The sequence below is a fragment of the Mobula birostris genome, chromosome 8 (assembly GCF_030028105.1).
Source record: "Mobula birostris isolate sMobBir1 chromosome 8, sMobBir1.hap1, whole genome shotgun sequence".
In the NCBI taxonomy this organism is placed as follows: Eukaryota; Metazoa; Chordata; class Chondrichthyes; order Myliobatiformes; family Myliobatidae; genus Mobula; species Mobula birostris.
In genome coordinates, this window is record NC_092377.1 from 131,415,635 (window position 1) to 131,441,142 (window position 25,508).

The window sequence follows — 25,508 nt, forward strand, 5'->3', positions numbered from 1 at the left end:
GAAATGTTTGCTGGACCCGCGGGGCCTGGGCTCTGGGCGGGAGCCCAGGGGTCGATGACGAACGAAGGAGGATCAGCGAAAGGGAATCTGTGAGCTCTAACGTTTGTGCACTGGACATATTTTTGAGATTATTGGCGCCCTTTATTTGTTTTCCTTTTCTTTTCTTTCTTTCCTAACCCCATAATTAAATATAAAATCTTAATCGTTTAACCGCACATTGTGGACTGAATGTTATTTCGGGGTACTGATGTTACACAGGGGACACAACACGCAGCATCCACCCAAACCAGAGTGGTAAAGTTTGACCGGGGAGGGGGCGCCACCCCCGAGATCATGCCACTAGAGGTTTAACCGCACATTGTGGACTGAATGTTATTTCGGGGTACTGATATTACACAGGGGACACAACACGCAGCATCCACCCAAACCAGAGTGGTAAAGTTTGACCGGGGAGGGGGCGCCACCCCCGAGATCATGCCACTAGAGGCAACGAGCCATACATACATAATAACTTGGCTTCCACAGCTGCCTGTGGCAAAGAATTCCACGGATTCACGACTCTCGGGCTAAATAAATTCCCTCTCATCTCTGTTCTAAACTGATGCTCCTCTATTCTGAGGTAGTGTGTTGTGCTCTTTTACTCTCGCGCCATAAGGAACTTCCTCTCCACATCCACTTTATCAAGGCCTTTCACCATTCAGTAGGTTTCGATGAGGTCACCCTCATCTGCTCAATGAGTCATTCAATCCTGGAATCATTTTCGTGAACCTCCTTTGAACCCTCTCCAGTTTTCAACACATCCTGCTTAAGATAAGGAGCCCAAAACTTATCCCTGTGAAGCTTCGCCCTGCTTTTTACAGTCTCAACATTACATCCTTACTTTTATTTTCTAGTCCTCTTGAAATAAATGCTAACATTGCATTTGCCTTCCTCACTACCCACTCAACCTGCGAGTTAACTTTTGGGGAATCCTGCACAGGACTCCCAAGTCCCTTTCCACCTCAGTCTTGTTTTGTATTTTCTCCATTTATAAAATAGTCAACTCTTTCTTTCCTTATATCAAAGTGCATGACCATACACTTCCCAATACGATATTCCATCTGCTATTTCTTTGCGCATTCTTCCTATCTGTCTAAGTCTTCTGTAGCCTTGCTACTTCCTCAGAACTACCTATCCCTCCACCTATCTTAAATCGTCTGCAAATTTTGCAAACTCCATCATCCAAATCATTGACATAAAACGTGAAAAGAATCGGTCCCAACACAGAGCCCTAGGGAACACTACTAGACACCGGCAGTCAGACTGAAAAGTTTCCCTTTATTCCCGCTCTTTGCTTCCTGCCAATCAGCCACTGCTTTATCCACGCTAGAATCTTTCTTGTAATACCTGTTAAGCAGCCTGACATGTGACAACTGGGCTTCTGAAAATCCAGGAACACAACATGAGATAATTCCAACAGATTTGTCAGGCAAGATTTTCCCTTGAGAAAACCGTGCTGACTGCGGCCTGTTTTAATCTGTGCGCTGCTTTCACTCAAATCGAGGTTCTGTTAATCAGAAGATCCCAGTTTTCCTGCTGGTATGATGCCGATCCTAGACATATATTGTTATAAAGGAGGTCTTTTCACCGCGGACTCATGTAGCTGTTAGCAGAGCTAGCTATCAAGACAAGCTGCATGAGAGCCCAGTGAGAGGATTACATTTGTGGGGTACCCGTCCGGTTTGCAGCGAATGCTATGTGAATATTTAATAAAAATTGATTAAGCGGTTTGTGTGTTTAAGCCTGTGTTTAAGCTAGTGTCGGGAAAAGTGATTAAGGTACTTTATTATGGACACTGCAGGGATTGAGGTTTGGTGCAATTTGAAGAGATTATCCATAAACGATACTTGTATTGCACAAATATCCACACTAGACCGGAAAATTTTGAAAACGCCGGTTTAGCGTAAAAACGATAGGCGTCCACACCAGGCGTTTTCGAAAATACCTCCGTCCACATTAGAACAGATATTTGGGCGAATCTCCTCCTACTGGGCACGCGCAGGACACACTGAAAACAAGCGAAGAGGAAACAGTATACCTGGTGCGTGTTTGTCCAGTTACGGACTAGAAAAACTTAAAAAGAAATTGCCAAACGAAAGGCTTGGTGCGTGTTTGTCCAGAAACATTTCCTACAGCCATAGTCTCTTCACGGATGAAAGGGACGACAGCTAAAACTAAATGCAATAAGGCTTGTTACTGGACAAAAGTGAAATTTGCTGTTACCTCATTTGTTTGTCTTTACTTTTACCATGTCTTTATGTATTATTTTTGCTGTATTTAACATGTGCAATAAAACAAGTTGCTGGGCAAAAGTGACAATTGCATCTAGATTAGATTAAATTAGATTATGAGGACACTCAGTCCTCGTTTATTGTCATTTAGAAATGCATGCATTAAAAAATGATACAACGTTCCTCCAGAATGATATCACAAGAAAAACACAGGACAAACCAAGACTAAAACTGACAAAAACACATAATTATAACATATAGTTACAACAGTGCAAAGCAATACCATAATTTGATAAATAGCAGACCATGGGCACGGTAAAAAAAAAAAAAAAGCTCTCCAAGTCTCGATAGCCTCATCATCTTACGCAGGCGGCAGAAGGGAGAAGGTCTCCCTGCCATGATCCTCCATGCGCCGCCAACTTGCCGACGTAGCGCCATTGGAAGCACCCGACCGCAGCGGACTCTGAGTCCGTCCGAAAACTTCGAGCCTCCGACCAACCCCTCCGACACAGCCTCTCAGAGCACCATCCTATGCTGAGTGCTTTGACTCCGCCCCGGCCGCAGAGCAACAAGCATAAGCGAGGACTCGGGGCCTTCCCCTCCGGAGATTCTGGACCACACAATAGCAGCAGCAGCGAAGCAGGCATTTCAGAAGCTTCACCAGATGTTCCTCCGTGTTCTCACGTCCGTCTCCATTAAATCAAGATTGCGCACGGCAGTCTACTTGACAAATAACAGACGTCACCACCAGAGTGGTCGCTGCAAGCTGCGTCGCGCCGCCATCTTCTCCCTCGCTCTATTGAATGTTTGCACAAGCAATACGTTAATAAAGTACCTTGTTAAATGTATAAAACATGTCTGCATCAGTGTTATCTTGTATTTCCATACAATGTTACATTAGGCCGTTACACATCTATTGTCAGATATTGTTGTTGTGGTATTGGATGTTACTTTCAAGAAAACAATGAAATGCGCTGCCGCCACCATTTGTTCTGGCACGTCATGATAGCATTTTTAAAATTAGCCGGTTACTTCGTACACACTACAACACCCAACCGGCGTTTTCAGATTTAAACACTCTGCAGGGTGTTTTAGAAAAGCTCCGTTTTCGGGGGAGGAAAACGTCGATTCAATGTGGACGGGCGGTCAAAACGAAGAGAAAAAGCTTCGGTTACGGATTTATCCGGTCTAGTGTGGACGTCGCCTGAGTGGGTGAATATCAAAAGCCCTGATGAACTGTTAATGGGAGTGCTGAGCTCTGTACAGGTATGGGAAAAGGCTAAATTAGTTGAAAAGTGTTTTGATCAATCAGCTGGTAAAGATGTAGTGTCAGTCCAGACTAGCAGTGACGTAACTGAAGTTGCGCTGCCTGATAGGATAAGGGGCAGTTGGAGAGGTGAGGCCACGGCAGACCATAGTTTTAGAGAAGGGAGGCATGTAGCTGTGGGTGAGGACTTTAAAAGACAATTTAGTTTTGTTTCTGAAGTGAGGGAAAGGAGTTGTCTGATGTGAAATGTCTAATTAGTCCAATGGGTCATTCAGCAGAAAGCTGCGTAAATACTGTCCATACAAGATCACTGGCTGCCAATAAATGACAAATAATACACCAGTATATAATTATAAATGAAGTATATTTCCCATCCTAGCTTTATCTTAAGAGAAAGAAAAGAAAGAACAAAAAGTAACTAAAAACGTCCATTGCAGTTCGACCTGTTTAAATGAGTACATGACCTTTGGACCTCAACTCTTCCAAAAGCTGGGTATAACTGTTACTCACGCTGCTGGATTCTCATAATCAATCACCGGTTGAAATTCCCGTCTGAGACTCCTTCATATCACGAAGTATTCCTTGCAATAGGATCCTCCCGTCAGATCGAATCTTGTGAGCCATCTTTCTAATCTTCCCTTCTCCACATCTGCCCAAAAGACCATGAACTTCACCACTATCCGTCGCAACTTGTACCCACTCAGCTTTTTTCAGAACCTTCTTTCAATCCCACTATCCTGATTGCCTGACACAACGTTCCTAAATTTAGCAACTTGTCTCCTTATCTTTAGCCGAAACCAAAACATTCTACCAGCAGGACACACTGTTTTTACTGAAAACTAATGGAATGAAATACCTCACAACAGAGTAGTAGAAATCATAACCAAGGCATCACAATGTCAACATTGGTAGGGTCATGAATAGCTTAAAAGAATGGCAAAGACTACAGTGTGGTACGGATCAGTTGCGGATATGGGCAGTGAAAAATGGCAGATGGGCAGTGAAATGGGATCCAAGTTCATTGCTCCTTGAAAGTGGTTTTAAAGGTCGATACGATGATTAAGAAGGCTTATGGGATGTTTACTTTTATTAGTCGTGGCATTCAGTTCAAAAGTCAAGAGGTTAAGTTGCAAGTGTATAAAACTCTGGTTAGGCCACAATCTGACGGCATGAACATTGACTTCTCTAACTTCCGTCAATTCTCCTCCTCCTCTTCTTACCCCATCCCTTTTTTTTTAGTTTTTTTCCCCTTTCTTTCTCTCTCTTTTTACTTCCTCTGCCCCTCTCACTACATCTTCCTCTGGTGCTCCCTTGCCCCTTTCTTTCCCCCTAGGCCTCCCGTCCCATGATCCTCTCCCTTCTACAGCCTTGTATCCCTTTGGCCAATCAACTTTCCGGCTCTTAACCCCATCCATCCCCCTCCTGTCTTCTCCTATCATTTCGGATCTCCCCCTCCCATTCCCACTTTCAAATCTCTTGCTATCTCTTCTTTCAGTTAGTCCTGACGAAGAGTCTCGGCCCGAAACGTCGACTGTACCTCTTCCTATAGATGCTGCCTGGCCTACTGCATTCCACCAGCATTTTGTGTGTGTTTCTGGAGATTTGCATACTTTTCAGATCCACCCAGTATAGAAAGGATGTTGAGGCTTTGAAGAGAGTGCAATAGAGGTTTACCAGTATACTGTCTGGTTTAGAGGGCCTGTACTATCATGAGAGGCTGAATAGACTTGGGTTATTTTCTTTGGAGCCCTGGGGGCTTGGGGAGATCTGATAGAGGTTTATAAGATTAGAAAGGTATAGTTAGAGTAGTCAGGGAGTATCTGTTTCCCAGGGTTGAAATAGAAACATAGAAACGTAGAAAAACCTACAGCACAATACAAGACCTTCGGCCCATAAAGTTGTGCCGAACTTGTCCTTACCTTAGAAATTACTAGGCTTACCTGTAGCCCTCTATTTTTCTAAGCTCCATGTACCTATCCAAAAGTCTCTCAAAAAAATGTCTAATTCCAGAGGTTAAGCATTGAGGGTGAGAAGGGTAGGTTCAAGGGGTAGGTGAGGTATAAGTTTTTACTCAGAGAGTAGTGGATGCCTGGAATGCTTTGCTTGCTATGGTGGGAAAGGCGATTATATTAGTGTCATGGTCCGGTGCGTGAAGTCCGCATTCCAGTTTACAGTCCGGTCCATGGACTCAGGACTCCAGGTCTTCCAGCTGTCCCTTGTTTTGATTCAGTTAATCATAGGCACCCGATTTCCATCTTGGGGCTTGGAATATAAGTAGCCTTGGGGTTGAGTGTGAGCTGCTGGTTTGTCTTGTCAAGATTCCCTGGGAGCAACCTGCCGGTGGAACGCTAGAGCGGCTACTTGCCATCTTTAGGCTGCGTTGGTGAACCATTGCTTCATGGAGCCTTGCTGTCGGTAGTCGGAGCTGTCTTTGCGGTATGGATTCGGCTGTTTCCCGAGCCAGGTGAGTGACTGCCAGGTACTCTGAGCTAGGTAGGGATCCGGCTGTTTCCCGGGCCAGATGAGTGACTGCCAGGTACTCTGAGCTAGGTAGGGATCCGGCTGTTTCCGTAGCCAGCTGAGGTCGCTGGCCGAACTGCGACTTGGAGCAACTGCGATGCAGAGATGGAACTGTCTGTTGTTCTTCGGTGTTTGTCTCTTCTTGTCCTTACCTCCGTGGGGTAAGTCAGCCCGTTCTGCCGTTGCCCGGCGGGGAGCTCTGTCTTGTCTTGTCTTTGCCTCTGTTGGGTAAGTCTGGGCGTTCTGCCGTTACCCGACGGATGGACCTGTCCCACCTTGGTGTGGAGATAAAGTTGAGTCCCGGCTTGTCTAAGGATAAGTCCCGGCTCTATGTCTATGTACTGTCCAGTCTCATGTTAGTGTCATGTTAAAGATCAGTCCCGGCTTTTCGAAGGATAAGTCCCGGCTCTATGTTGACGTACAGTTCCCAATCTGTCTCCGAGATCCAGCCTCCGAGTTATCAGCCTCCGCATTTCAATAGTCAAGACCCCAGCCTCAAGCCTCAAGAGCCAAGACCGCAGCCTCAAGCCTCAAGAGCCAAGACCCCAGCTTCAAACCTCAAGAGCCAAGACCGCAGCCTCAAGCCTCAAGAGCCAACACCCCAGCCTCAAGCCTCAAGAGTCTAGACTGCAGCCTCAAGCCTTAAGAGCCATGATCCCAGCCTCAAGCCTCAAGAGCCAACACCCCAGCCTCAAGCCTCAAGAGCCATGATCCCAGCCTCAAGCCTCAAGAGCCAACACCCCAGCCTCAAGAGCCAACACCCCAGCCTCAAGCCTCAAGAGACAAGACCGCAGCCTCAAGCCTCAAGAGCCAAGACCCCAGCCTCAAGCCTCAAGAGCCAAGACCCCAGCCTCAAGCCTCAAGAGCCAACACCCCAGCATCAAGCCTCAAGAGCCTAGACCCCAGCCTCAAGCCTCAGGAGCCTAGACCCCAGCCTCAAGCCTCAAGAGCCAACACCCCAGCCTCAAGCCTCAAGAGCCGACCGCAGCCTCAAGCCTCAAGAGCCGAGACCCCAGCCTCAAGCCTCAAGAGCCAACACCCCAGCCTCAAGCCTCAAGAGCCAAGACCCCAGCCTCAAGCCTCAAGAGCCAACACCCCAGCCTCAAGCCTCAAGAGACAAGACCGCAGCCTCAAGCCTCAAGAGCCAAGACCCCAGCCTCAAGCCTCAAGAGCCGACCGCAGCCTCAAGCCTCAAGAGCCAAGACCCCAGCCTCAAGCCTCAAGAGCCGACCGCAGCCTCAAGCCTCAAGAGCCGAGACCCCAGCCTCAAGCCTCAAGAGCCGACCGCAGCCTCAAGCCTCAAGAGCCGAGACCCCAGCCTCAAGCCTCAAGAGTCAAGACCCCAGCATCAAGCCTCAAGAGCCAAGACTCCAGCCACGTCCTGTCCTGTGGTCATGTCCTGTCCTTGGCTAGTTCTGGGGCCCAAGCCCGAGGCAAGACCCAGGTCCTGTGTCCTTGTCCAGTTTCTGGCTCGGAGCCCAAGACCAGGCTCCTAGCGCATAGTTCCTTGTTCGGGTTCCCTGTCTTGTCCATGTCCTAGCCCAAGTCTGCGTTCTTGTCCCTGCCAGTTGTCTGCATCCTGTCATGTCCCTACTTTAGTCAATTCCTGTTCGTTGTACTTCAGTGTCTATGTCTTGCATTTGGGTCCGCCTCCAACGCCCCCATTGTGACAATTAGAGGCTTTTAAAGGATCTGTAACTAAAAGGCACATGGAAATAAGGAAGATGGAGTGATCTGGACATTGTGTAGGTAGGAGGGATTAGTGTTTGGCTGTTCTTGATTTTCCTTTTAGCTGATTCAATGCAACATTGTGGGCCGAATGGCCTGTACTGTTCTATTTTCTATGTTCTAAGACGCATTAACGGAACAATAAAAGACAAAGAATAAAGGTACACAATAACAGCGTCAATAACAGAGACAGAATAACATGGACATGATATCGGAAGCACAGTATCAGGGACACAATAACAGCGTCAATAACAGAGATAGAATAACATGGTAGCAATAATGGAAGCACAGTATCAGAGACACAATAACAGCATCAATAACGGACAGAATAACATGGACACGATATTGGAAACACAGTATCAGAGACACAATAACAGAGACAGAATAATAGGGACACGATATTGGAAGCACAGTATCAGAGACACAATAACAGAGACAGTAACAGGGGCACAATAACAGGAAGAGGATAACAGGGATACAATGAGAAACACAATAACAGCCATACGATGAAAGACTCAATAACAGGGACACGTTAGGAGGCCTAATAACAAGTACAACAACAAAGTCCATAACAGAGACACAATAACAGGAACACAGAGGCACAGACTGAAAAACAGGGACACAATAACGGAGATATAATAACAGAGACAATAGTAGCGATACAATAATAGAAACACAACAACAGGAACACAGTAGCACAGACCAAAAAACAGGGACACAATAACAGAGATAAAATAACGGAGACAATAGCAGTGATACAATAATAGAAACACAACGACAGGAACACAGTAGCACAGACCGAAAAAAAAAACATGGACGCAATAATAGAGACAAAATAACAGAGATACACTAACAGAGGCAATAGCAGCGACACAATGATACACGCAGAATAACAGTCACATAACAGAAACATACTAACAGACACAATAAGATGGCGACAGTATTGGGAAGAATAACAGGGGAAAATCAAAAGACACAACAAAAGACACACAAATATATGGACACAGTAAAAGGGAAATAATAACAATGACACAATAACAGAGACAACAGCAAAATGTCAGAAGCATACTGTCCGAGAGGAAACAACAATAGGGTCGCAATAACAGAAGCACAATGGCAGGGGTAGAATAACAGTGACACAATGTGAGGTGAGGGCTTCCCTGGATCATGGATCCGTTGACCATGGATCTTGCGTCCTAGCTGTCTAGATACACAAGCCTAAGGAGACACAATAAAAGGGACACGATTACAGGGGTGCAGTAACATGGAATCAATAACAGAGGCACAGCACCTGATATGATAGCAGAGCTACAATAGCAGCGGGACGATAATAAGGACATAATAACAGAGACAAGGATACACATGCACACTAACAGATGCAGGGAAACAACATAACAAGCAGAATAACAGGGACACAATAAAAGGGGCAATAGCTGAAACAGATTAACAGGAACGCAATAAAAAAGAAACAATATCTGATACACGATAGCAAGGACACAATAATAAACACAAGAAAAGACACGATAACATACGCACAATAACACACAAAATAACAAGACCACAATAACAAAGACGCAGTGACAGGGACACAATACCAGGGGCAAAAGGCCAGTGACACAATGGCAGACCCAAAAACGGAGAGACGATAATGAGGACGCAAGAACAGAGGCAGTTAACACATAAGCAAAAACAGGTAAAATAAGAGAGACACAAAAAAAAGGAACAATAACAGCGATAAATAACGGATTCAATAACAAGAACGGAAGACCAGACGCAGTAACTGGGTCACACGTGCAGACGCAATAGCAGGAATACTTTAAAACCGGCGCGTAAACAGGGGTACAATAACAGGGAAGCGTTAAGAGGAAAATAATAAGCACGATAAGTTAGCAGGAAAACTAACAGGATGCAATAATAGGAATATAAATAAGTAGGACACATTAGCTACCGAATATCAGGGACACCATAACAGACAATAACAGGAACACATTAACTACAGAATATAGGGACACAATAACAGAGTTAATAACGGAGACACAATAATAGAAAGACATTAAGAGTAACACATAAAGAGGGACACAATTACAGACACAATGGCAGAGGCACAATGGCAGGAAAACAAAAAAGGCGCACAATAACAGAGACACAATAGCAGAAACACAGTAACAGGGACACAATAATAGGAACATAATAACACGGATACAACAACGTTTCCACAAAAACAGAGGCACAATAAGGGGAATTCAAAAACAGGAACTAGAATAACAACACAATAATGGTGTCACAATAACAGTCACATTAACAGAGACACATTAATGGAAACAATAACAGCCGCAGAAAAGCAGTGATGATAATGTGGACACAATGGCAGAGAAACTAACAGAGACACAATAACAGAGGCAAAAAAGAAACAGAATAGCATGGACACAATAACAGAGGAACAATGACAGTGATACAATAACAGTGACACGATAATAGAAACATAGAAAACATACAGCACAATACAGGCCCTTCGGCCCACAAAGCCGTGCCGAACATTTCCTTACCTTAGAACTACCCAGGCTTTATCCATAGCCCTATGTTTTTCTAAGTTCCATGTAGCCTTCTAGGAGTCTCTTAAAACACCCTATCGTTTCCGCCTCCACAACCGCCTTCAGCAGCCCATTCCATGCACTCACCACTCTCTGCGTAAAAAAATTTACCCCTAACATCGCGTCTGTACCTACTTCCAAGCACCTTAGAACTATGCCCTCTCTTGCTAGCCATGTTATCCCTGGGGAATAGCCTCTGACTATGCACATGATCAATGCCTCTCATCATCTTATACATCTCTATCAAGTCACCTTCCGTCTTCTGTCGCTTCAAGGAGAAAAGGCCGAGTTCAGTCAACCTATTCTCATAAGGCATCCTCCCCAGTCCAGGCAACTTCCTTGTAAATCTCTTCTGCACTCTTTCTATGGTTTTCACATCCTTCCTGTAGTGAGGCGACCAGAACTGAGCACAGTACTCAAAGTGAGGTCTGACCAGGGACCTATATAGCTGCAACATTACCTCTCGGCTCTTAAACTCAATCCTTATGCCTTCTTAACTACAGAGTCAACCTGCGTCGCAGCTTTGAGTATCCTATGGATTCGGACCCCAAGATACATCTGATACTCCACACTTCCAAGAGTCTTACCACTAATACTATATTCTGTCATCTTATTTGATCTACCAAAATGAAACATCTCACACTTATCTGGGTTGAACTCTGTCTGCCACTTCTCAGCCTAGTTTTAACATAGAAACATAGAAACATAGAAAATAGGTGCAGGAGTAGGCCATTCGGCCCTTCGAGCCTGCATCGCCATTTATTATGATCATGGCTGATCATCCAACTCAGAACACCGCCCCAGCCTTCCCTCCATACCCCCTGACCCCCGTAGCCACAAGGGCCATATCTAACTCCCTCTTAAATATAGCCAATGAACTGGCCTCAACTGTTTCCTGTGGCAGAGAATTCCACAGATTCACCACTCTCTGTGTGAAGAAGTTTTTCCTAATCTCGGTCCTAAAAGGCTTCCCCTCTATCCTCAAACTGTGACCCCTCGTTCTGGACTTCCCCAACATCGGGAACAATCTTCCTGCATCTAGCCTGTCCAATCCCTTTAGGATCTTATACGTTTCAATCAGATCACCCCTCAATCTTCTAAATTCCAACGAGTACAAGCCCAGTTCATCCATTCTTTCTTCATATGAAAGTCCTGCCATCCCAGGAATCAATCTGGTGAACCTTCTCTGTACTCCCTCTATGGCAAGGATGTCTTTCCTCAGATTAGGGGACCAAAACTGCACACAATACTCCAGGTGTGGTCTCACCAAGGCCTTGTACAACTGCAGTAGTACCTCCCTGCTCCTGTACTCAAATTCTCTCGCTATAAATGCCAGCATACCATTCGCCTTTTTCACTGCCTGCTGTACCTGCATGCCCACTTTCAATGACTGGTGTATAATGACACCCAGGTCACGTGGCACCTCCCCTTTTCCTAATCGGCCACCATTCAGATAATAATCTGTTTTCCTATTTTTGCCACCAAAGTGGATAACTTCACATTTATCCACATTAAATTGCATCTGCCATGAATTTGCCCACTCACCCAACCTATCCAAGTCACCCTGCATCCTCTTAGCATCCTCCTCACAGCTAACACTGCCACCCAGCTTCGTGTCATTCGCAAACTTGGAGATGCTGCATTTAATTCCCTCATCCAAGTCATTAATATATATTTTGCATCCTGTCAATTTCCCGTTGTATTCTCTGACAGCCGTTCACAATATCCACAACACCTCCGACCTTTGTGTCATCAGCAAATTTACTAACCCATCCCTCCACTTTCTCATCTAGGTAATTTATAAACATCACAAAGAGTAAGGGTCCCAGAACAGATCCCTGAGCCACACCACTAGTCACCGGCCGCTATGCAGAATATGACCCGTCTACAACCACTGGGCAAGCTAGTTCTGGATCCACAAAGTAATGTCCCCTGGGATCCTATGCCTCCTTACTTTGTCAAAAAGCCTTACATAGGGTATCTTCTCAAATGCCTTGGTAAAATCCATATACACTACATCCTACATCTATAGGAACACAATAACAAAGACACAATTACAGGGAAAAATAACAGTGACACAATAACACAGGAGCCTCCCCGCCCCACCCCAGGGTTGTATCCTAAGTTCCGTCCTTTACTCTCTGTAGACCCATGACTGTTGTTGCCGCTCACAGCTCCGGTTTGGTAATTAAATTTGTATATAATACGACATTGATCAGCCTTACCTCAAATAATAACAAGGCAGCATACAGAGAAGAAGTCATCACCCTGACACAGTTGTGTCAAGAAAGCAACCACTCCCTTTATGCCACAAAAACAAGGAGCTGGTTGTGGACAACAGGAGAATGGAGACTGGCTGACCCCTATTGACATCAATGGATCTGGGGTTGAGAGGGTGAACAGCTTTATGTTCCTCGGCATAGACAACACTGAGGACCTCACGTTGTCATAACGGGGGCGCTGGAGCGGACCCAAATGCAAGACACAGACTCTGAAGAACTATGAACAGGACTCGGAGAGTCAAGAAAGCAAAGGAAGTGGGGAAGAAAGGACGCCGGATATTGACACAGGCCCTGGACGAGACTAGGATGCACGGCCTGGGCTAGGACATGGATAAGAAACACGGAACCCGGACAAGGAACTAGGAACAAGGAGCCTGGACTGGTGACACCGAACTCCGGAACCAGAACCTGGTCAAGGACCCAGAACCTGGGTCTTAGTTGGGACTCGGAACCTGGGTCTTGACACGGAACCGGAACCCAGGTCTAGGCTAGGACTCGGGACTAGGATCTTGGCAAGGACAGGACGTGGCTACAGAACAGGAAGTGGAACCTCTGCACAGGACGAGGCACATGGACAGGACGAGAACACGAAGCCTTGACTTGGTCTTGGGAGACAGGAACATGGAACGCAGAGCCTTGGTCAAGTGAGACAGGAACATGGAATGCAGAGCCTTGGTCGAGTGAGACAGGAACATGGAATGCAGATCCTTGGTCGAGGCCGACAGGAACGCAGAGCCTTGGACAAGGGGGAACAGGAACATGCAAAATAGAGCCGGGATCCCTCCTTGGGAACAGGACGTAGGGCCGGGACTCATACATAGAAGGCTGAACACGTCGAGACAGTTTCTAACACTAGGTAGCGCCAAGCGGCTGGACGTACCTAGCGAAGGCGTGGACACAGAGACAGTTCCCAACTCAAGGTACCGGCTAATGGACAGACCTAGTGAAGGCGTAGACACAGAGACAGTTCCAAACAACGAAAGACAGTTCCTTATCTAGGCACAGCAAGGCTCCGGTCTTGCTCCGGCCGTAGAACTTGACAGCAATACAGGCTAGGACGCAGGCGAGGTTGCAGGCAAGGCTTCAGGCAGAAGGGGAAGGGAAGGGAACAGTCCAGCAACTGAAGCTGACCCAGGAGCTGTTTGTTTATGTAGCTAGCCCAAGATGAGAATCATGTGCCTCAATTAAGGCACACACAGGACAAGGGAAAACCGGAAAACCTGGAATAAGGATCGATGGACCGGACCATGAACCGGAATGCGGACTTCAAGGACCGGACCATGATACCCGTGGTCTGTACATGCCAACTGTGTGGTGTAAAAAGCACAACAGAGCCTCTTTCACCTCAGATGGTTGACGAAGTTTGGTTTGGGCCCCCAAATCCTAAGGACTTTCTACAGAGGCACAGTTGAGAGCATCCTGACTGACTGTATCACTGTCTGGTATGGGAACAGTATTTCTCTCAACCGCAGGCCTCTGTAAAGAGTGGTGCCGACAGCCCAGCGCATCTGTGGGTGTGAACTTCCCACTATTCAGGACATTTACAGCGATAGTTGCGTAAAAAGGGCCCAAAGGATCATTGGGGACCTGAACCACCCCAATCACAAACTGTTCCAGCTGCTACCATCCGGGAAACTGTACCGCAGCATAAAAGCCAGGACCAACAGGCTCCAGGACAGCTTCTTCCACCAGGCCATCAGACTGATTAATTCACGCTGATACAATAGTATTTCTAAGTTATATTGCCTGTTCTGTTGTACATACTATTTATTACAAATTACTATAAATTGTTCATTGCACATTCAGACGGAGACGTAACCTAAAGATTTTTTTCTCCTCATAACAGAGACACAGCGATAGGGGCATAATACTGGGGCAGAAGAGCAGTGACACAATGGCAGACCCCAAAACAGAGGCACAATAACAGAGTAAAAGTAACAGGAAAAAATTGCAAGATATTTTAAAATTGGCACATTAACAGGGACACAATAACATAGACGCGTCAAGTAAGAGGGACACAATAACCGAGACACAATAACAGATGTAATAATAGAGACACAAGAGCAACACTCCAAGAGGGACACAATAGCAGAGCCACAATAACAGGAACAGAATAAAACGGCACAATAACAGATAGAATACCGGACACAATAACACAAAACACAATAACAGGGACACAATGACACACAAAATCCCAGAGAAATAATAAAAGAGACACAATAACAAGGAGAGGATAGCAGTGATATAACGTCGGAAACAATCGCAGGAACAGAGGAACAGGGCATAATATGATGGATTCAAAAACAGAAGCACAAGAACGAGGCATCCAAAGCAGACGCTTTCACAATGGGGTGTTGGGAACCAACCCAATTGCGAGACACAGACACTGAAGTACAAGGAACAGGACTTGACTAGAGTAGGGATGTGACAGGATTCAGACCAGGAGCAGGGACAAGAACGCAGCCCTGGGCTTGAGAAAGCGGGACCAGGACTAGAAACCTTGGACTGGGAGACAAGTCTTCGACTCCGAGCCCGAGACTGGACAAGGATCCAGAACCTGGGTCTTGCCTCGGCCTCGAACCCCAGAACCAGACAAGGACATGACATGGCTTCAGGACAGGACGTGGCTGGGGTCTAGAGGCCTGAGCTTGGAGACAGGCTGGGGTCTATGCTCTGGAGGCTTGAGGCTGGGGCCTTGGGTCTTGAGTTTAGAGGCTGGGGACTACAGGCTTGGGTTCTTGGGGTTAGTTTGGGATCCTCGAAGCTTGGGTTCTTGGAGCTTGGCTTGGCTTGCCCAGCGGATTATCAGCACCCATTGAGAACATCTACCATAAACACTGCCTAGGCAGGGAGAAATGAATTATCAAGGATGCATCTCACCCTAACCATGGACTTTTTACTCTCCTCCCATCCGGTAGGCGCTACAGGAGCCTCCGCTCCCGCACCAGCAGGCTCAGGAAGAGCTTCTTTCCTGAGGCTGTGACCCTGCTGAACCTCACATCACAGCGCTAAGCAGTATTGTACCCATATTGTACTGTCTCAGTACTTTTATATTTGTGTGCTGTAGCACTTACTTTTTATTCGCAGTTGTTTTGTCAATAATACTATTCTTTTGGACCTTTGGTCAGATGCTAATTGCATTTCAATGGCTTTGTATCAGTACTCGGCACAATGACAATAAAGTTGAATCTAATCTAATCTAATCTAATTTCCTGTCTCTTTTCTGGTGCCAGCAACATGGCGAATGTCTTAGTCATCACGGACAACTACAGCAGATATGCTCAGGCTTTTCCTACCAAGGACCAGAGGGCGTCTATGGTGGCAAAAGGGTTATGGGAGAAGTATTTCATTTATTATGGCCTTCCCAGGCGAATACATAGTGATCAAGGATTTCGAGAGCAACCTCATCCATGAGTTACTTGGCATGCTTGGAGTTGAGAAGTCGAGGACCACGCCCTATCACCCGCAGGGCGATCCCCAGCCTAAGAGGTTTAATCGGACATTGCGAGACATGTTCGATCAGGAGATCAGCAAGAAGACCAGTGGAGTCAACATATTGGACATCTGGTTCACTGTTGCAACTGTACACGAAATGAAGCTACTGGGTACTCGTCATATTATCGGATGTTTAGGCGCGAGGCAAGGTTGCCCATTGACCTTTTTTGGGACTGACGAGGGCGACTTACCACTGAAGACTTATCTGAAGTATGTGTTTGACATGAGCAGAGAGTTGAAAAGGGCTTATGAATTCGCTGAGGTCGCGGCTGCCAAGCAGAATCCAGGGAATAAGAGGAGGTATGATCAAAAGATGAGGTTCTCCCAACTCCTGCTGGGAGACAAGAGTCCTCATAAGGAATATGAGACTACCTGGAAAGCATAAGTTGGCTGACCACTGGGCGGCTATGTTCTATGTGGTGGTGAGTCAGATGTCAAACCTACCAGTTTTTCAGGTGAAACCAGAGGATGGGAATGGGTCTGTCAGGATTCTCCATCAGAACCACCTGCTGCTCCTGGGACAAGAGGTGCAGGTAGACCCAGAGGGTCTACTTGGAACTCTACTTGGAGCCTACACGTAGTAAGAGGTCTCTACGGAAACGGCAGGCGACAGCCGGGCCCCAATAGGCGAGGTTAGGCCAGCCCCCACCACTGATTCGGGGGATGAGGGCCTGGACGTGTGGTATATGCTGCCTTTCACTAACTTCCCATTGATTGGAGAAGAGACTCCCGACCCTTCTCCCACTGAGACAGGTGAAGTGGGAAGTGGTTATCTGTGGGTAGCCTGGGTTGCAGCGGGACTCTGCAGGAGAGGAAGCTGGGTTTGGCCACGGGACAGAGGGCTCCGAGTTGCAGGTGGGCACGAGTGATAGATCGGGAGAGGCCTCGCCAGGTAAACCGGTAGAATCCCTAGTAGTGTCGGAACCTGAAGAGTTAGGTGAGGGATTGCGGAGTTCTCAGAAAATTAGAAGACCACCGGACAGGCTGGCCTAATGGCACCAGGGGAAAACAGTGCGATCCCTACTGTTTTGGGCAGCTGTGTCACTGCCTTTTACACCTGGATTAGGCTTTGTGTTTTGCAGGAAGGGTTAGCGGATTATCTCAACGTCAAGAGGACATGACTAAAGTTGGTAGGAAGAGAGTGTAACATGCTGTAACGTTTCACTGCTAAGGTAATGGCCTCTCTGTAATGTTTCACTGCTAATGTAATGGCTTCTTTGAAGCAGCAATGTTTGGGTTATGACTAGAGATAACGGGGTTTTGGAATGCGGGGGGCTATCCATTGTTGTTCTTTCTTGTGAGTATGGGACAGAATTTTCGCGGTCTTTTGCCGGAGAGAGATGAGAGAAGACGCGAATGGAGAGATTTGGTAGACCGACGGACGGAGTAGACTTGGAACGAGGGTCCGCAGTTCAGCGACGATCGAAGGAGATCGATGGTGGATGACCGGCTTATTACAGCTCCAACATTGCGCGATAGACTGTTTATGAGAATGGGACTTTTTCTTTTATTTTTGTTTGTTATCTTTACTAACCATTGTTATGTACCCCGTAACTGGGTTGCCAAACCAGCAGAAATGGACCACTTAGTTGGAGTCTGGATTACTGGAACTAAGAAAGTTTTATTAAAGAAATAAGTAACACAGTACTCTAATAGTAAGGATATAAATGCAACAGGTTAGCAATGATAAAACACACATGTACACAGCACTAGGATAATAGGATCAATCAAGCTCTATCGCAGCCTAGGGGTAAAATGATCAGTCTCAAGTGATGCAGAGTTCAGTTCAGTTTAGTTCAGTTCGCAGTAATCGCTGTTGTGCCGTTGGGGAGAGAGAGAGAGCGAATGATGATATTCAAATCGGATTCAAACAGACCTTTGATATTCCTCGCAGTTAGTTTTCGGGCAAGCCCTTTGTAATGTCTTCTGAGGTCACCGACTGTGACCCCCTCAGTTTCGGATACGATCGTTCTTCTGCGGTGAACCCGGCACCCAGGCAAGGGCGGACACACACCTCAGGTTCCCGCCGATCGTACCTTTCCACCCTGTGCGTCTATGGTCGGTCCCGGGACCGGACCTCCAAAACTTCCACCAGCTTGTGGCGGGGGGGGGGGGGGGCAGAACGCACTTCCAGGGTCTCGTTATCTCTTGGTGTCGTGGTGTGTGATTTGCCTTAGCGAACCTGTTTCTTTTATCCCCCTGCTGGGGTATCGCCTGTCCATCAAACTTCAAACAGTTCAGGTTCAAAGCAACCGGTCTGACAATACTCGAAACTGTGTCTTTTTTCGTTAATCTCTCTCGTCTCTCATATTAGCATTTTGAATGTTTCCCCATTGTCTCTCTTATCGGCATCAATCTTCTGATAACTTGGTCTTCTGTCACACCCTTACCCTTCAAAGGATTTTTACCGGGGTATAAATTATAGGCATGAATACACTATTAGATACACACAAATATACATGCTCATCAGCTACTTGGCTAATACAGAGAACTTTAAGTTGTCAACACCTTGACAGACAGTCAGCAATCACATTTTCTGTTCCGTTTATATGTGTTATTTTAATATCAAATTCCTGCAGCACCAGGCTCCAATTTAGCAATCTTTTGTTTTTATCTTTCATAGTGGCCAAAAACACTAATGGGTTGTGGTCAGTGTAAATTACCAGTGGTTTCCGTGCCGGGCAAATATGAACCTCAAAATGTTGTAATGCTAGTATGATGGCCAGTAACTCTTTCTCCACAGTGGAATAATTTCTCTGATGGTTATTAAATTTCTTAGAAAAATAAGCGACTGGGTGCTCAACCACCTCTTTGTCTGTCTGCAACAGCACCACCCCGGCTGCTTCATCGCTATGATCTGTTGCTAGGGAGAAGGGTTTTGAAAAATCAGACGCATTCAGCACAGGATGGTGACACAGAATCGCCTTCAGACTGTCGAAGGCTTGTTGACAAAGATCGTTCCACACAAACTTTGCATTCTTTGGCAAGAGCTTAGTAAGACGGAGGGTAATATCCGCAAAGTTTTTGCAAAACTTCCTATAGTACCCCACCATCCCCAAGAACCTTCTCAGGGCTCTCTTGTCTGTCGGGATGGAGACTTCCGAGATAGCCCGCACCTTAGCCTGCATCGGAGCCAGCTGCCCCTGTCCTACCACATACCCCAGATAAGTGACCTTCGCGTGGCCGAACTCACTTTTTGCGAGGTTCACTGTCAGTTTGGCTTCCGACAGCTGTTGAAACAGCTCCTCTACTGCCACAATGTGCTCCTCCCACGTGTCACTCCAGACTACTAAATCGTCAATATACGCTACTGTGTTCCGTAATCCCTTTATCACTGAATTAATCATCCTTTGGAAGGTCCCTGGGGCATTTTTCATGCCAAAAGGTAAAACATTATACTCGTATAAACCGGAGGGAGTGACAAATGCTGAGATTTCTCTAGACCGGTCGGTTAAAGGACCAGTACCCTTTCAGCAAATCGATCTTTGTGATTTACTTAGCTCTCCCCACTTCATCGATGCAATCGTCTACCCTTGGGATGGGGTAAGCATCAGTATTTGTGATGGCGTTCACCTTTCTGTAATCTGTACAGAATCGGATGCTCCCATCGACTTTCGGGACAACCACACAGGGGGACGCCCATTCCGACTTGGATGGCCTAATATTATCTGTGGCTAGCATGTGCTCAATCTCTTTCTCCACGAGCTTGCCTTTCTCCAAGTTCATTCTGTAGGGGTGTTGTTTAATAGGCTGATCTGAGGTGACAACAACATCATGCACCGTCCCTTTGCATCGCCTCGGGACATCGGGACATACATCTGCGTGCCGGTTAATGAGCTGTATCAATGGCCCGCTTTGCTCGGGGGTTAGGTGAGAGACCTTATCAGCAAAGTTAACCAGAACAATAGAGTTCTCCAATCGGTTCGGCACCATATTCGTCTTTTCAAGATGGGTTTTCCCCGTATCACTCGACACCCCAGTCTCATTAATTTTCGTGATAACACCAACCAAATTTGCTTTCTGATCGTGGTAAGCTTTTAACATGTTAATGTGTACCAACTGTGTGGGTTTACGCCTGTCCGGCATTTCGATAACATAATTCAAAGGGTCTATCTTTTTAATTACCTTGTACGGACCGTGGAATCTCGCCTGGAGGGGGTTAGTTACCACTGGGAACAGAACTAAGACGCGATCGCCCACTTGGAACACTTGTTCGCGGGCACGCCTATCATACCATTGTTTCATTTTAGTCTGGGAGTGTCGCAGATTTTCTTTGGCAAGGTCACAGATCCTTTCAAGCCTCTCAGGAAATTTTAAAACATAATCAATCACATTAACTTGGACTGCCTGACTGGACCATTGCTCTTTCAGTAAGGTCAGGGGTCCTCTGGGCCGATGACCGAAGACGAGCTCGAATGGGCTGAACCCCAATGACTCTTGACCCGTGTCCCTCACGGCAAATAACAAGAGGGGCAAAACATCATCCCAGCCCCTAGCGTTCTCTTGACAGTAAATTTTAATCATGGTCTTTAATGTGGCGTGGAATCTTTCCAACGCCCCTTGGGACTCTGGGTGATACGCGGAGGCCAAAATCTGCTTTACTCCCATCTCATTCGACATCCGTCGGAATGTGTGAGATGTGAAGACACTCTCCTGATCTGACTGGATTTCCCTGGGCAGTCCCACCGTAATGAAAAATTTTACAAGCGCCTTTAGCACTGCGGCGGCCTTGACGCTTGCTAGGGGCACCGCCTCCGGAAACCTGGTGGCGGCGCACATCATAGTCATCACATACTCTCGCCCAATTGCAGTTGTGGGCAGGGGACCGACAAAATCCACAATTATTCGGGAAAAAGGTTCCCCGAAAGCGGGTATCGTTCCAACGGGCGCTTTTGGCAGGACCTGATTTGGCTTTCCTACCACCTGACATAAATGACGTCGCCTACAATATTCAACAATATCTTTCCTCATGTTCGGCCAGTAAAACTCTTTCATAATTCTGTCGACTGTCTTCCTCACCCCAAAATGTCCACCGAGGGGTACCTTGTGGGCCAGGGTTAAAAATCTCGCCCCTATAAATTTTCGGCACTACCACCTGGTGTACAACTCCCCATTCCTCATCTGCGGGCACCGTACGTGGTCTCCATTTCCTCATTAGTACTCCATCCTTCACATAATAGCCCACTGGCTCCCTTTTTAATTCTGCTTCAGAGAGAGCTGTCTCCACCAAAACCATCAGCCCTTCGTCTCGCTCCTGTGCCTGTATAAAGTCTTTGCTAAGTCTGCCTCAATTCCCTCACTTCCTCCTGTTTCACTACGCTCCTTCTTTTCACTTTCTAACCCCCCCCCCCCCCCCCCCCGGTACAAGGCTGGTAAAAACGTCTCAGCTAAATCTATATCAGTTGGGCAGCCTTTCTGGACATACGCCGAGTCACTGGGCAAACGGGATAAACCTGTGAGTCCATGGGCGGGACCTCAATGCTGGCAGGCTGGCTTGTCAATCTCACTGCTGGGTATACCTCTCCGCCGGCGAGGTCATTACCGAGTAAGACCTCCGCGTCTTCATCGGTAGTTCGGGCCTCACCCCGATCGTGACCGGTCCGGAGACCAAGTCGCTTTGTAGGTGTATCTGGTGCAAAGGTACTGCTTCAGTCCCTTTCCCAATGCCTTTGATCACACTGACCTCACCAGTCTCGGTCTCTGAACTAAAGTCTAAAACAGTCCGTAAGATCAGTGACTGACAAGCTCCCGTGTCTCTCCAGATCCGCACTGGAACTGGGTTTAACCCCTCCTTCACCGACACCACTCCGGCCGTGATAAACCTCTGCACCCTTCCTGAACTTTATCAGACCTCTTCTCCCCTAGCAGTATGTTTGCCGGCTCAATACAGCCAGTCGCAACCGCCGTGTTTCCTTTTCCCGTCTCCTTCTTTGGGGTAAAGCACCTGAACGCAAAGTGACACACATCAAAGTTGCTGGTGAACGCAGTAGACCAGGCAGCATCTGTAGGAAGAGGTGCAGTCGACGTTTCAGGCCGAGACCCTTCGTCAGGACGAACTGAAGGAAGAGTGAGTAAGGGATTTGAAAGTTGGATGGGGAGCGGGAGATCCAAAATGATAGGAGAAGACAGCAGGGGGAGGGATGGAGCCAAGAGCTGGACAGGTGATTGGCAAAAGGGGATACGAGAGGATCATGGGACAGGAGGTCCGGGAAGAAAGACAAGGGGGAGGGGGGGGACCCAGAGGATGGGCAAGAGATATATTCAGAGGGACAGAGCGAGAAGAAGGAGAGTGAGAGAAAGAATGTGTGCATAAAAATGAGTAACAGATGGGGTACGAGGGGGAGGTGGGGCCTTAGCGGAAGTTAGAGAAGTCGATGTTTATGCCATCAGGTTGGAGGCTACCCAGACGGAATATAAGGTGTTGTTCCTCCAACCTGAGTGTGGCTTCACCTTTACAGTAGAGGAGGCCGTGGATGGGTATGTCAGAATGGGAATGGGATGTGAAATTAAAATGTGTGGCCACTGGGAGATCCTGCTTTCTCTGGCGGACAGAGCGTAGATGTTCAGCAAAGCGGTCTCCCAGTCTGCGTCGGGTCTCACCAATATATAAAAGGCCACATCGGGAGCACCGGACGCAGTATATCATCCCAGTCGACTCACAGGTGAAGTGTTGCCTCACCTGGAAGGACTGTTTGGGGCCCTGAATGGTGGTAAAGGAGGAAGTGTAAGGGAATGTGTAGCACTTGTTCCGCTTACACGGATAAGTGCCAGGAGGGAGATCAGTGGGGAGGGATGGGGGGGACGAATGGACAAGGGAGTTGTGTAGGGAGCGAGCCCTGCGGAATGCAGAGGGGGGGGGAGGGAAAGATGTGCTTAGTGGTGGGATCCCGTTGGAGGTGGCGGAAGTTACGGAGAATAATATGTTGGACCTGGAGGCTGGTGGGGTGGTAGGTGAGGACCAGGGGAACTCTATTCTACGCTCTGTCCGCCAGAGAAAGCAGGATCTCGCAGTGGCCACACATTTTAATTCCACATCTCATTCCCATTCTGTCATGTCCATCCACGGCCTCCTCTACTGTAAAGATGAAGCCACACTCAGGTTGGAGGAACAACACCTTATATTCCGTCTGGGTAGCCTCCAACCTGATGGCATGAACATCGACTTCTCTAACTTCCGCTAAGGCCCCACCTCCCCCTCGTACCCCATCTGTTACTCATTTTTATGCATGCCTCCGGGACCAACTCATAAATCCTGAGTATGGCCTCTTTCACTACTTCATACCTCTGGGCATCTTCTACGGACAAAGCCGTGCAGGCTTGTTGGGCTTTTCCTTTAAGTACACTCTGAAGCAAAACAGCCCACTTATCCCTCGGCCAGTCCTGACTTGCAGCAACTTTTTCAAAATGGAGAAAGTACCGATCAACATCGGTCTCGTCAAATGGGGGAACCACCCTAACCTCCTGGGTCGCCCTGAACCCTCCACCTTGGTTCGGCATGGACCCCTGCGCTGCCGTCATCTTTAACCTCTCCAGCTCAAATTCCCCTTCCCTCTGTTTCTCCAACTGCCTCTCTTCTTGCTCCAACTGCTTGTCCCTCTTTTCTCGCTCCAACGTCCTCTCTCTCTCTAGCTGTTCTAACTGTTTCTCTTCGTGCTCTAGCTGCCTTACCCGTAACTCGTGCTCGAGTCTCAATTTTTCAATCTGCACCTGTTCTGCGTCTCCACCAGATTTTCCAATAGATATCACCTCCAGCTCCCCTTGGGGAAACACACCTTTAGACACATAATGCTCTATGATAGCTATGTGCATCTCCTCTCTCCTCATTGTCGACTTCCCCTTAAAAAGATTCAACTGTTTGGCCACAGCTGCCAATTCTGCTTTCCTGGCATCCTCTAATGCCTCCAAGGTGGGCGCCTCTAGAAATTCCTCAATCTCCATTTCTGCTCTTTGCCTTTTCTTTCTTTCGGGAATTTTAACCCAATCAATTTACCCCGTCCCAAATTTAGCGTTCAAAATCCCGGACGAGAACCCCACTTATGTTACATACCCCGTAACTGGGTTGCCAAACCAGCAGAAATGGACCACTTAATTGGAGTCTGGATTACTGGAACTAAGAAAGTTTTATTAAAGAAATAAGTAACGCAGTACTCTAATAGTAAGGATATAAATGCAATAGGTTAACAATGATAAAACACACATGTACACAGAACTAGGATAATAGGATCAATCAAGCTCTATTGCAGTCTAGGGGTAAAATGATCAGTCTCAAGTGATGCAGAGTTCAGTTCAGTTTCAGTTCGCAGTAATCGCTGTTGTGCCGTTGGGGGGAGGAGAGAGAGAGAGAGAGAGAGAGAGAGAGAGAGAGAGAGAGAGAGAGAGAGAGAGAGAACGAATGATGATATTCAAATCGGATTCAATCAGACCTTTGATATTCTTCGTAGTTAGCTTTCGGGCGAGCCCTTTGTAATGTCTTCTGAGGTCACCGACTGTGACCCCCTCAGTTCCGGATACGATCGTTCTTCTGCGGTGAACCCGGAACCCAGGCAAGGGCGGACACACACACCAGGTTCCCGCTGATCGTACCTTTCCACCCTGTGCGTCTATGGTCGGTCCCGCAACCAGACCTCCAAAACTTCCACCAACTTGTGTGATTGGGGGGCACAACGCATTTCCAGGGTCTCGTTATCTCGTGGTGTCGTGGTGAGTAGCTTGCCTTAGCGAACCTGTTCCTTTTATCCTCCTGCTGGGGTATCGCCTGTCCATCAAACTTCAAACAGTTCAGGTTCAAAGCAACGGTCTGACAATACTCGGAACTGTGTCTCTTTTCGTTAATGTCTCTCGTCTCTCATATTAGCATTTTGAATGTTTCCCCATTGTCTCTCTTATCGGCATCAATCTTCTGATAACTTGGTCTTTTGTCACATCATATATTCAAATTAAGAATTATAAAGCTCAATCGTTTAATCGCATATTGTCTACTTTTTGTTATTTCGGGGTACTAATTTGTAACAGGAGACACATCGCGCAGCATCCACCCAAAAGAGATTTCTTAAATTTGGCCTGGCCGTGGGCTATCACCCCCTATATTAAGTCGCTAGCCGAAGCGAGAGTTACATAGTTAAGGCGGAAGTTGATTGTTTACCGATCGGTCAGGACATCAAAGAATATGGCGAGAAGGTAGGTGTATGGGGCTGAGTGGGATCCGGGATAAGACAAGATCAAATGGCGGAGCAGATTCAATGAGCTGAATGGCCTATTGCTGCTCCTGTTTCTTATGTTCCTATGGTCTAAAGGAGCCGGCAGAGGACTCAGAGGCTCTGATTAATCATTCCATCTTCCTTGATATTAGATTGGA